Source organism: Leptopilina boulardi, unplaced genomic scaffold, assembly GCF_019393585.1.
Source record: "Leptopilina boulardi isolate dan_hultmark-lab unplaced genomic scaffold, ZJU_Lbou_2.1 LbouV2_393, whole genome shotgun sequence".
Taxonomy (NCBI): Eukaryota; Metazoa; Arthropoda; class Insecta; order Hymenoptera; family Figitidae; genus Leptopilina; species Leptopilina boulardi.
Genome location: NW_026137966.1, coordinates 797,815 through 810,291, shown reverse-complemented (window position 1 = coordinate 810,291; position 12,477 = coordinate 797,815). Strand labels below are relative to the sequence as shown.

At 27.6% G+C, this 12,477-nt stretch overlaps 1 protein-coding gene across 1 annotated transcript in view; it reads left to right on the top strand.

Moving 5' to 3' along the window:
* The first annotated feature begins 1,154 nt into the window (after window positions 1-1,154).
* Window positions 1,155-12,477, top strand: part of LOC127288731 (putative nuclease HARBI1) — a 118,009-nt gene continuing 106,686 nt past the window's right edge. Inside the window, exon 1 of the mRNA XM_051316364.1 lies at window positions 1,155-1,210. The gene's annotated coding sequence lies outside the window, so the exon portion shown is untranslated. The remainder of the gene's footprint in view (window positions 1,211-12,477) is intronic.

Below are 12,477 nucleotides of genomic sequence, written 5' to 3'. Positions count from 1 at the left end.
GGTTTTTTTGTGGTTTGAATCTTTCTCTGAAATAAAAAATGATTTTTCGGAGAACAGCGAGATTCATTGTAAGTTCCAAAATCTATCATCCCTCAAAATTTTAGACAAAAATCTTTTCTCGTTTTAGAGAAGGATGTATAATAACAAAATACGTTTTTCCATACTAGGTCACGTGGGAGGTTCCCACATACCCTTAAGAGTAGAATTTCATAAGAATAATTTGTTGAACTATTGATAAAGGTGCCAGAACTTTGGTCAAATTGACTAAAACTTTAAATTTTTCAAAATTAAAAATTTTTAAATTTTGCGGAACTTTTTTTTGTTTTATAAGAGAACTCTAGAACTCTGTATTTTCTATCGGAATAATATGTCAGAACTCTTTTTTGCGAAATTTATAGTGCTGGGTGAAGTTAGCACCTTATTTTTTTAATATCATGTTTTCTGGTCTAAATCTACGGAACTATTGAATTAAAACTTATAGAACTCTAGAGCTATTGATAATTTACCCAGAACTCATTGTGGATTTTTCATTTTCTGAGATTTTGGTGCCAACTTCACATGACTTCAAAAAGTATTATTAGAAAATTAATTATTTTCGTTAGTAAAGTGAAATGCAGTTACAGTTGTGAACAGACCATTATCACCGTTTCTACAACAGGCACACTCGTTTAATACATCTTTTTTTATTAAATTAGAATTTTTTAGGCCTTATTCTTATCCTTCAGAACCTGTAAATGAACGTCAAAAAACCCCAAGCATTAAAAGAGAATGTTCAAAAAGGTATCACACAATGAAAATTGGATTTAATGCAAGTTAGACTACGAATTTAAAGATTTTTTCGATTTCAACGAAAAAATATTTATTCAAAGCTTTATTTTTGTTAAAAAATTTTTTTTCTTACTTTCCATGCTTCCGAGTAATATTATTAAAAGTATAAAAACGTGGTATGACAATATGGAGCAATTTTTCCACATTGACATCACAGTACGCAATTTTCCCTCATCTCGTGAGATTTTCACGTATAATAATGTTTAAAATAAATGTACGTTTTAATAAATAAAAAATTTGAAGATTTGAAATTTTTCTTTGAAATGTAATGCCCCAGCTGAGAGTGTAAATAAGCTGTAGAATATGATAAATACTTAACTAGTGCCATATCTTCCTCTGTTGAGTGAACATCTAAATATCCTACGTATTATAATAACATCTTGTAAGTATATAAGATTAATAGACATGTTTTAAAATATTGTTTTCGCATTTTACTATGTGCATTATTATAATGTACTAAAAGAAATTAAATAAATAATAATAAATAAAATAGAGAAAAGTATTTACTTTTCTTCATCATCTTATTAAGTAATTAAAATGCAATTAAGAATAAATAAATCGATATCTAACTGTTTCTTTAAATATCTATTAGATATAAATTATTTGTATATCTCATCTATGAAAATCTGTTCTTTAAATTTAAAAAGTGTTTGAAGATATATTATTTAACAAATCTGACTTATGTTTATATTTTAAAACAGCTAATTAACAAATGAGTTTATTAGTTTCCAATACAATTTCTAAAGTTAATTTGCAGTCTTCGAAATATTCAATTGCGAAAGACAGGAAATATTTGTTTAATTTTAAAATACCTACATGTGAGGAAATTTTGAACTTAAAGTTTAAGTGAATATAGTACTGCAAAGTTATAGGCAATATTCAATGTAATGTTGCGACAATACTTGAATATATGTAGTCAAAATTTCCTTAATGTTGCTATTTAAATTTTAGATAAAAAATTTTCTCACAAGTAAACATTTTAATTAAACAGATATTATCTAATCTTCACACTTTAATATTAGGAAAATTTAATATTAACGTTATAAAATTGTAATTATAAGTAGTTACAAAAACAATTAAATATTTATCTTGATAAAAAAAGTAAAAAAATATATAATACATTTTCAAGTAATTATATTATTATAATCGTGTTTATACGTATACAAATACATATTTATACTATTTAGCAAAATTTAATTATTTAGTAATATATTTAAAAATGTGAAAGCATGTAAATGTGAAATACAATAAATTCTGTGGTAATATTTTTAATGTTAACAATTTAAATATATGTGTAAAAAATGTATTCATATTATGACACTAAAAATACTTGAAACAAAATTGGTTTATAATAATTTTTAAAAATTGAATTTAATCGCAGTATCTTTCCTTTTGAAAAACAGATTTCAAAGTAACAAGAAATTATTAAAAACATTATACAACCCACTTTATTTAAATGACTTAAATGTGGAGTTAAAAACATTTAGAGACTGGCCAAGAAGATCAACGGCCGCGTAATTGAGATCGTTTTTATATTGGAGATATGTCTAAAGCTTGAAATGAGTAATAAGAGCACGGTTGTTCGGAACTAAGCTCAACTTAAGGGTCTTTGCACTTTAAATTATCTTGTGAATTTCATTTATATATTTCTTTTTCAGTAATTTAATTTATGTAGTTATTATAAATAATTATTAATTTATACAACCAACATAGCAGTATATATAAAAATGTGTTTGAAGATGTAAAAAAATGTTTAAAGCAAAACATAAACAAAAATTAGACGTAAATATTTAGGCAATATTGACTGAATACCTTTACATGGATATATGTGAGCTTAGAGTTAATATTCCTAAAGTGTACAATTAAAATTTTAGATTTAAATTTATATATGAAATTAAAACATAATTATGATTTAAGTAACTATTTTAAAGAATTTTTCTAAATATTAAATTCTACTTTCAGTTAATAAACATTTAAAATTTTTGGTATTATTTAACACAGAAAAAAAAATGGTAAAAAGTGATTGTGGGTAGAGGGTAAAATGCGTTTAGGTACAGGGTAAAAGGTAATATTGTGATGGGTAAAAATGTTACCAAAATATTACTAGAAAGATGGATGCAATTTTTTAATCTGACTAATTGAAACATAAAATACGTGTTTTCATGGATTTATAACTTAATGAAAAACTTACAAAATGTATTTTTAAGATGAAAAATCCTGAAAATGTTGTAAATTTAATAAATTTAATTATTTTTGTAAAGAAAATGTGTTTGCCAACAATGCCAGCTGACACTTGTAAACAAACAGGTTTGGGAAGCAAGTGTTCAAAACCAGAGTTGGGAACGATAAAAAACTTGTCCAACAATAATTTTCGTAAAGCATATTATTAAATATATTGTTTTACAAAAACAAAAATCTTATAGATAAATAAAAAATGTTATAAATAAATAAATATTTTTTATATTATTTATATTATTACATATTATTAAATATTATTTATTTAATATTCAAACCATATTATTTTTTCTTTGAGGAACATACAGGGTCATAAAAATGTTAAAATTAAGGAAAAAAATTTACTTTTTTCCATATAAGTGTTTTTTATACTCCTATAGACCTTAAACGCGTTGATCTAGTCAATTGACCAGATACGGTTATATTAATATACTTTTTAAACTTAAATCAGCTAAATCACCCCGACTCTTAACTGTAAGCGTACCATTAATTCCAATCACTTTATATGTGCTTATCAATTAGTTAAATTTTGCTTATTCTACAGCGTATATGGTTCAATTCGTTTAAATTGCGATATTCGTGTCCCTTGCTAAAAAAAACTTTTGCCATAAGTTTTGGTGAAATTCATATGTTTATTTCTTAAAATACAATGTGTTTTAAAATATTTTCAACTTACAAGTACATAAACATGATATGAATGTTAATGTCAGGAGTCAATTATCATGGTTCAAGTGAACATAGTGTCTTGATTTTATTATAATAGAACAAAATTTTGGAAGAACTACAACTTTTTCATTATTTTATTTTGCATACAAAATTTTGTATTTATCTGCGTTTTGTAATTTATCTTGTGATCAAAAAACTACTTTATTATCAGATACACAACAGAAGATAATAAGAAATCGACTGAAAAAACTTAAAATGTTCTACTTTAAATAAAGAACGCAGTGAACTATAAAATATAGGGTAAATGCACTAACTACTATTTTAAAACATATTATAGTTGAAGATACCTACGAAAGTGATACAAGTTCTTAAAGTGATGGATATATTTTAACAGAAGATTAAGTAGAAGTGAACAATTGTTTAGTTCTACTAATATCTAGTCGTTTTAATCGTTAAAATATATTTTAAAACAAATTATGTTAGATGCTCTATTACTTTTATATGTGTAATTTAAAAAAATTAATTATTCAATTGAAACATCATATTTGAATTTCGAGGCTAAAAAAACAATAAAATATTACGTTTTCTTGAAATCTAAGCATTTTAAAAAAATTTTCTCCGCCATACTGGGTTCGCTATTTTGAAATTTTTAATTTTACCATCATATTGTAATTCAGCGACCTTGAAAACATTAGAATACTGCACTTTGGACAAATCAGAAAGTTTTTTAAAATTTTGGTAATTTAGTCCGCCATTTTGAATTTCAAGACTTGAACTTTATTTTTATATTCAATGATCTCACATGCTTACAAAAAATTGTTTTATTAAATTTTACCATGGTTTACAGGTTTTTATACTTTATTTTATCATTTTTTCATAAAAATTTCTAACTTCACTCAATTCCCAGGAGCTCAAAAAAGTAGATCAAGGATTCTCTATAATTTTCGTGTATTCTACATTTATTTAGCTTTATTTTGGTCTAAGGTTCATTTAATTTGGTCAATTCCTTCAAGAGAAATTAGGTTTTAAAAATGAAAATGCAAAAATAACACATTGCCGGGCGTGACGGCTCGCGTGTGATCAGTTGTTTCTATCTCAAAAACTATAAAATATTCCACTCTGAAAATTACATATTGTGTAGGAAATTAGTTAAGCTTTCCATTGAGATAGTTAAAAAAATCCAAATTTGAGATATACGTAAATTAACATTTTGACCTTGAATATTTAAAGGCCAAAATTTATTTAAAGGGGGGGGGGTATGGTATTTAATTTTTTTTTGCATTTTTGTTTATTTTTAGGGTTCCGTACCCGAAGAAGGAACTCTATTAATGAAACTAGTGAAGCAAGGCATGTACCCCTCTCCTAGCGACCACACGAATTTATATAGAGGGCTGAAATTTGGTACACATATATGTATTTTGGCGTGTAGATTACAGAAAAAATTTAACGAATCTCATAGAAATTGATTATTATAGCGTTGTCAAGGAAAAACCATGCATTTTTACCAAAAACCCCTAAAAATGACTATGTACCCCCCCTGGTGGCCACATTTTTTCACATAGAGATCTCATATTTGGTACATGTATGTATTTTTACGCGAAAATTACAGAAAAAATATAGCGAACATGATTTGGATCGATTTACATAGCGTTGTCAAGGAAAAATCAAAAATATACATACGTATTTTCGCGTATAGATTACAGAAAAAATATAGCGAGCACGATTGGAGTTGATGATCATATTGTTTTTAAGGAAAACTCATATTTTTAGAAAAAATCATGGATTTTTCGAATAAAAAAAGAAGAAAATTTTATCTTAAGAGATTCAAATTTATACATTTTTACGTATTTTTACGTGCAGATTACAAAAAAAATATAGCGAGAACGATTGGAGTTGATTATCATAGCGTTTTCAAGGAAAAACTGATAATTTTCGTTATATGTGACTATGTGTCTATCTATGTGTTTTTATGTTCACATTACAGGAAAAATTAAGCAAAACTGGAATTTTTCCACCTGCCTTCACACTTTAACCCCCTTAAATTTCAGGTTTAAGGGTACGGAACCCTCGGTTTTAATGCGAGTGTAACTCGCACTTGTCCGATTTTTTTTAAATGAATGTATAATATTTCAAGAATATTGTGTAAAAATTTTAAGCCGATCGGAGCAAATTTGACGAAGATGAGCATTTGAGCATTCAAGTGCCGGTTGCTCCGCGGGTTGTGTTTTCTTATATTTTGAATTTAGCTTGTGTTTAACTTTTTGCGGACATTTCTAAATGTTATCTGATGTCGTTGATGTGTAAGTATAAGTTTTGCGGTTGCTGATTACGAATCTGAAGTCAGATTTCAAGAATTGTCAAAATTTACAATTGCGTTTTTCTGGAAATGATATTTTTGAAGTCCGTGTTCACAATATCTGAAAATCTACTGAACCAATCGTTCTGAAATTAAGCACAGTTCTTCTTGACTGAATTCCTCAGGCCCGTGTGGAAAAATGTTGTGGAAGTCTAGCGTCTAGAAATAGTCTTACCAGTCATAGGCAAGCCCGTCTAAACTAGTCGGTCTTGCTATTCGCTAAGAAGCGTTTCAATAGACGTAGTCGAGTTCGTCTTATCTAGACCGTTTTTCAAGACTCAAGCCAGCGACTTTACAGCGCTACTTGACAAACGTGTATGTTATGGTCGTTTGCGGTTGTCATCGTACTTTTACAGTTGTTGCACTTTTGTGAAATTCTTTTCTTTGTAAAATGCTTTTGTAAAATGCTTTTGTAAAATACTTTTGTGAAATACTTTTGCAATTGTGTACAAATATTTTTAAATAATATATTTTTTACAATTTTTACTAATTACAATTTAATATATTTTATAATTAGTAATTAATATTATTTAAATTATATTTATATATTGGTGTTAATTTCAATAAAAATATTCTTTTGTTTTTTTTATAGATTTTTGAAATTTATTTTTTTAATCGAAGAAAAAACTTTGTCACGAATTTATTTATTTTTATATTATATATCCATTTACATAACCTCAAACTAAAAAGTAGTTTTTAACAAAACTAAAAATATATTTAAAATTTATTACACCCAAATTCGACATATCCAATTGTACAATATATATTAATTTAAATAATATTAATTACTAATTATGAAACATATTAAATTGTAAAAAATATATTATTTAAAAATATTTGTACACAATTACAAAAGTAATTCGCAAAAGTATTTCACGAAAGTAAGTGACTTATAAGATTCCAATACAACTTATCTCCTTATTATTAATAAATTAAAATCATATTATTAATGAATACTAATTTTATTTTAATTTTATCTATAAATATAATAATACGTAATATTAATAGGATTATTATTATTATTACTATTATTATTAAGAATTATTGAACGCGAGAATCAAGACCTGGCCAGCTTGTCTAACTCTAGACCGTAGCATGGAACTTTCGTTCCACTTCTGATCGGGGGCTCGACAAGACCGTCTGGCCTGGGTCTATAGAGACGTTAGACAGTCTGTCCAGTGTCCTACCAGCGCCCCGAAATTTTTCCACACGGGGGTAACCACAAGCGCTTTTTAATAATTATTAATTATACAGTAAAAAGTAGATCGATTTTTTCAGCAAGAATCGAGTTTTTGGGTTTCAAGTGCTGCGAAAAATCGAAAAATGAAAAAAAAACCTCTCGTAGTTACCTCGAAAAACATCTCCTTTAACAAAAACAATTTTTTTTATTATCTATTATTCATTTTTTTACGAGGCGCCTGAAGAGATTAAGTGCCACTCGTTCAATTTGCAATATTTTTCAATAAGAATTTAAGAAAATATACTTCAAATATTGTATTGATATGTGGAAATTAAGATAATAAAGTAACATTTTGGAATTGGAATTTTGCCTTATATACGAATATCAGCATTTCATGTTTTAGTAGCTAAAACAAACGCTTCTTCTTCATTCTTATGGACTTAAATTTAAATATCTTATTTAAGATAATATTTCTTACATTAATATTACGTGCTGTATAGGCTGTTTAAAATTTTAATTTAAAATAAGAAATTGTATTATCAATATTTAACCGAGGGGGAATTTACTCTGGTAGTCAAGTGTACACTTGCCTGGTAATACTCGGTAACATCTGTAATATTTTGTAATGTCTTATAATAATAAGTATTATTGTGTAATATCATGTAATACTGTGTAATACTTGTAATATTGTGGTATTATGGAATAATACCTTAAAAAATTTAAAGAAAATCAAACTAAAAAATGTTAATAGAAGTAAAAATTTTAAACACTTATTCAAATGTAGCGCGGGAGTTGATGCTGAAGTATAACAACTTTGCCATAGGTGGCGGTATCGAATGTTTACAGAATCAAATCAGAAGATGGTTCTTTAGTAATTGGCCGAATTTTAGCTTTTAGCTACCTTACTGGAATAAGTAAAAATAATCGAGTACAGTAAGATATCTGCTTCTGTAATTACAACGAAACAAAATGCACGAGTCTTAGGTAGTTTGTGTTTGTGGTTTAAGACAGCAAAAAACCAAATATTAAACGTTATAAATATGGATGCTCACGGATATTATAATATAGAAAATTATATTTGTTCAGATCCTCGTCCAAAAATAAAAACAAATAAGTTATATTTATCGTGTTCTTTAAAAAGAAATTTCAAAATATTTGAAATAATAGTTATTTACGTTTTAAAAAAGAGAAATTTATTATTTTCTTTTATAAGTCCTTTATGTTTATTTCATAAGCATTTTGCTTCCTCATTGAGTGAAGCAAAAAATTTGCTTCCTCGTGGAGGAAGCTATATAAATTTCTCCGATCCAATTGATTGATTTAAAAAATTTCGAGTTGAAAACTTTTTCAAATTAATTAAATTTTTTGAAAAATTAAGAAAATTTTAATTCATTTTGGGTGTAACATATACTTTATATATACGAATCGATTCGTTTCAATGCAAGGAATACAATTATTTTATGTATTAACTTGAATTTAAAAAAACACAAAATTTTTTAGTTGAAATATAAATTTTTGACTTTTATTAATTCTTAAAATTTAAATCAAATATATATGGGCAAATCCACAGAACCGGCCGATTTTTACTTATCAAGATGATAATTTTTCAAATAGCAAGCACACCTTTAATTTATGGTTTACTTTCTTTAAAATATATTCAAGAACAATTATCTTCTTGCGTGATTCATTTTATTTTAATGCCGTTTGAGTTAAAAGCAAAAAACGAAAATATTATTTTTCTTCTGGAAATTATAATTTAAAATGGCATTTCTTTGTTTTTTTATATATTATTTGAAATATGTGCAAAACATTTTGAATAATAAAATATGATAAAATACAAATAATTAATTTTTTAATTATCAAAAATAAATTATTTATATTTTATCATATTTTATTATATATTTTATTTATTAGCATTTAATTTTTTATTTCTGTAAATTAAATTGTTTACTTACTAATTTTCATATTAACTATTTTAACAAACAAACTGACATTATTGACATCGATTTTGATATAACTTTGAAAATAAAACAAATGAAAGGATAATTCATTTTTCACGATTAACTAGTTTAATTTCGATAAATTTTTTTTTATTTTTAATTTTTGGACGTTATAAATTAAAAATATAATTTGGCGTTTGCATACAAGAATTATAATAATGTCTTTATATAATCACACATGTTTTCAACTCATCATATTTTATCCTGTAGTTGTGCTACTGAAAAAAGGCTATGTTGAAAATGGTTCACGCTTAAACATAGAGTGATAATTATTGGAATATTTTCTTTAATTCTGATTGCACTCTATTCTATGATACATACATTTGTTCGTCTGTTCACAAGCAATAAGCTCCAAATTGAAAAATTCAAATCGAATAATCGCCGCAAAATATATTTACAAAAATGTATAGACATTTCATTATTATAAAATAATGAGTAACGCTACTTTCAACGACTATCATTTCTTTTTATTTAAGAGCACATATTTTTTATTACTTTCAAAACATTCTTCAATAAGTAAACTATAATTCACCACAGTTTGGAATCGTTCGCATCTATGCCGAACAAGTTATACCTATAAGAATTAAAATTTATACCTGGAGTAACACCGTAAATTTCATTTTTTAAGTTACTTAATTCGATTTTATTTTTTATAAAAGACTAGAAGGTTCACATTTATTCAATTTTCTTATTTCAATAGGTTCTCAGAGATATTACAAAATGGTTGAAGTATGAAAATAATTAATATAATACTTCTAAAATAGAAAGATATGTGAGTAACATGAAATCGGCCGGTTCTGTGGATTTGCCCATATATGTTACGGTCAATGTCGATTTTTGGGCAAGGTCGACCTTGCCCAGTCACTTTGGGCAATGTCGACATTGTCGACCTTGCCCAGTCATTTTGGGCAAGGTCGACAATGCCCGGTCAATGTCTGAAAAATTCATGTTATTTAGGTTTTCCGGACAATGTCGACATTGCCCGGCCTATCTTGCGCAATGTCTGAAATGCAAAATGCTTAAGCTTTCAGCGAAAAGTCTGACGCCTGTTGTCATTGGATCCACTGTTAGAATACCTATACAAATAACCCTTAGAGAAGCTGCTTCAAAGAACAGCATGTTTGGTGCTCAAGGATATGAAAAATGTAATTGTAAAACTGGATGTGCACAAAGTAGGTGCAAATGTTTGAAAAATGATAGGAAATGTAACTCAAAATGTCACGGCAGTCTGTCCTGCAAAAATAAATAAATGAAAAATTCATATGGCAAAGAAGTTTTAATTATTGAACAACATTGCCCAACCACAAGTGGGCAATGTCGACATTGCCCGGGCATGGTCGACAATGCCCGGGCAATAGCACACTACTTTGAATCCTATTAAATATACTCAGGCAATGTCGACCTTGGCCAGTCATTTTGGGCAAGATCGATCTTGCCCAAAAATCGACATTGACCGTAACATATATATTGGATATTCCACGTCAACCGGATCACTTACAGTCCCAAAATTGAGCGCAACTGAATAAGGTCTTATAGGGCTCAAAATGTTCGCACAGAGAAGTACTTTTAAATGCAAAATAACGATTTAAAAAATTTAAAAATGGCGGCCCTATACATTAGATACAATGCCCGAAAATAAAAAATCATTCAATAATATCGTCGATAAAAATCTTAAAAACCCATCAATTACTTCTAAACCTACAAAATTTCATGTATTTATGTTCCTTGATTACAAATAAGAAGCATAAAATGTCAGATTTACAAATTTCAAAATGTCAGATCCAATATGGCGGATGATTTTTTCAAAAATTGTTTAAATCATTTAAATTTGTTTGAAAATGGTTACTCCGGGTTTTTTGGGGTCGCTGAATGCGAATCTGAAGTCAGATTTTTAAAATTAAAAATGGCGGATCCAATATGGCGACCATAAATTTTAAAAATCCTCAGATTCACTTGGAAATTGTTACTCGGGGGTTTTTTGGGTCGCTGATTACGAATTTAAAGTCAGATTTAAAAAATCCAAAATGGTGGATACAATATCGACGCCTCCCTTTCATATAGTCGTACTTCAAAAGTCAAAATTATATAATCGTAACTCGGAGCTTAGTTTAATAAGAACGTAGCTCACTTTCCGAATAATAAAATCGTATCTCAATTTCCATTTAATATAATCGCATCTCAGATTTTGATTATATAACTTTCACATTTGAAGTACAATTATATGAATGGGAGGCGTCGATATGGCAACCAAAAATTTAAAAAAATCATAAGATTCGCTTAAAACATGTTACTTGGGGTGTTTAGAGTCGTTGATTACCAATTTACCAATTTAACATATAGATTGTTTATAACAGGGGAGTTGAAAGTCGAAAATGAAAAATAGTACACTAAAAAAAATTATTTCATTCAAATATTTTATTGCTTAAATATTATGTAATAAATATTTTATCAAACCAAATAATTTTTATTTGAATGAAATAACTTGTATTTGAACTAATAATTTTTGTATTTGAAATAAATTCTATTTAATTGACTCTAATAATTACTATTATTTGATACAAATTATTATTGTTATTATTATTATTATTTGATAATCGTCAAGAATCGGATTATTCGATTCAGTTGCATGTTTCTTCAGTGTATTCTTAAAAAATCTATCAATTGTACAACAATATACTTCAAAGAAAAATACAAATACCTAATACCTAATATAATTAATTTACTTAATTAAACGTAACTTTACACTTTTATAATTTATCAAGTTTACATCAATTTTAAAAGTTCGCGCGCGCAAAAGTTGCGGCCAAAAAAAGAACTATAATGTAAGATGCGCGTATGGATATTTAGTGTCCAATAATTACTCTTATGACGGACTCTTCAGAAGGGCAGGGCCTGGTCAATAATTAGGACTCCCGATTTTCACCTTATTACATTTATTGTACTGCAACCACACTCTACAAGAATGCACTCCCTGCACGCCTCTCTCCTCACACCCAACACGCCTAACCTCGTGTTGCCTAGTCGGCAACCAAAACGATTCTGTCGTCACGTCTCTCTATCTGAGACTCGCAAGCATACACGCACACAGACATACACCACTCAGGGAAGAGAGAGTGGTGTCCTCAAGGTGCGCACACACGCGTCTTACATTATAGTTGACCTTTTTTCCGCAAGGTGGAGAAAACGAAATTGAATTAAATTCTCTCACTAAC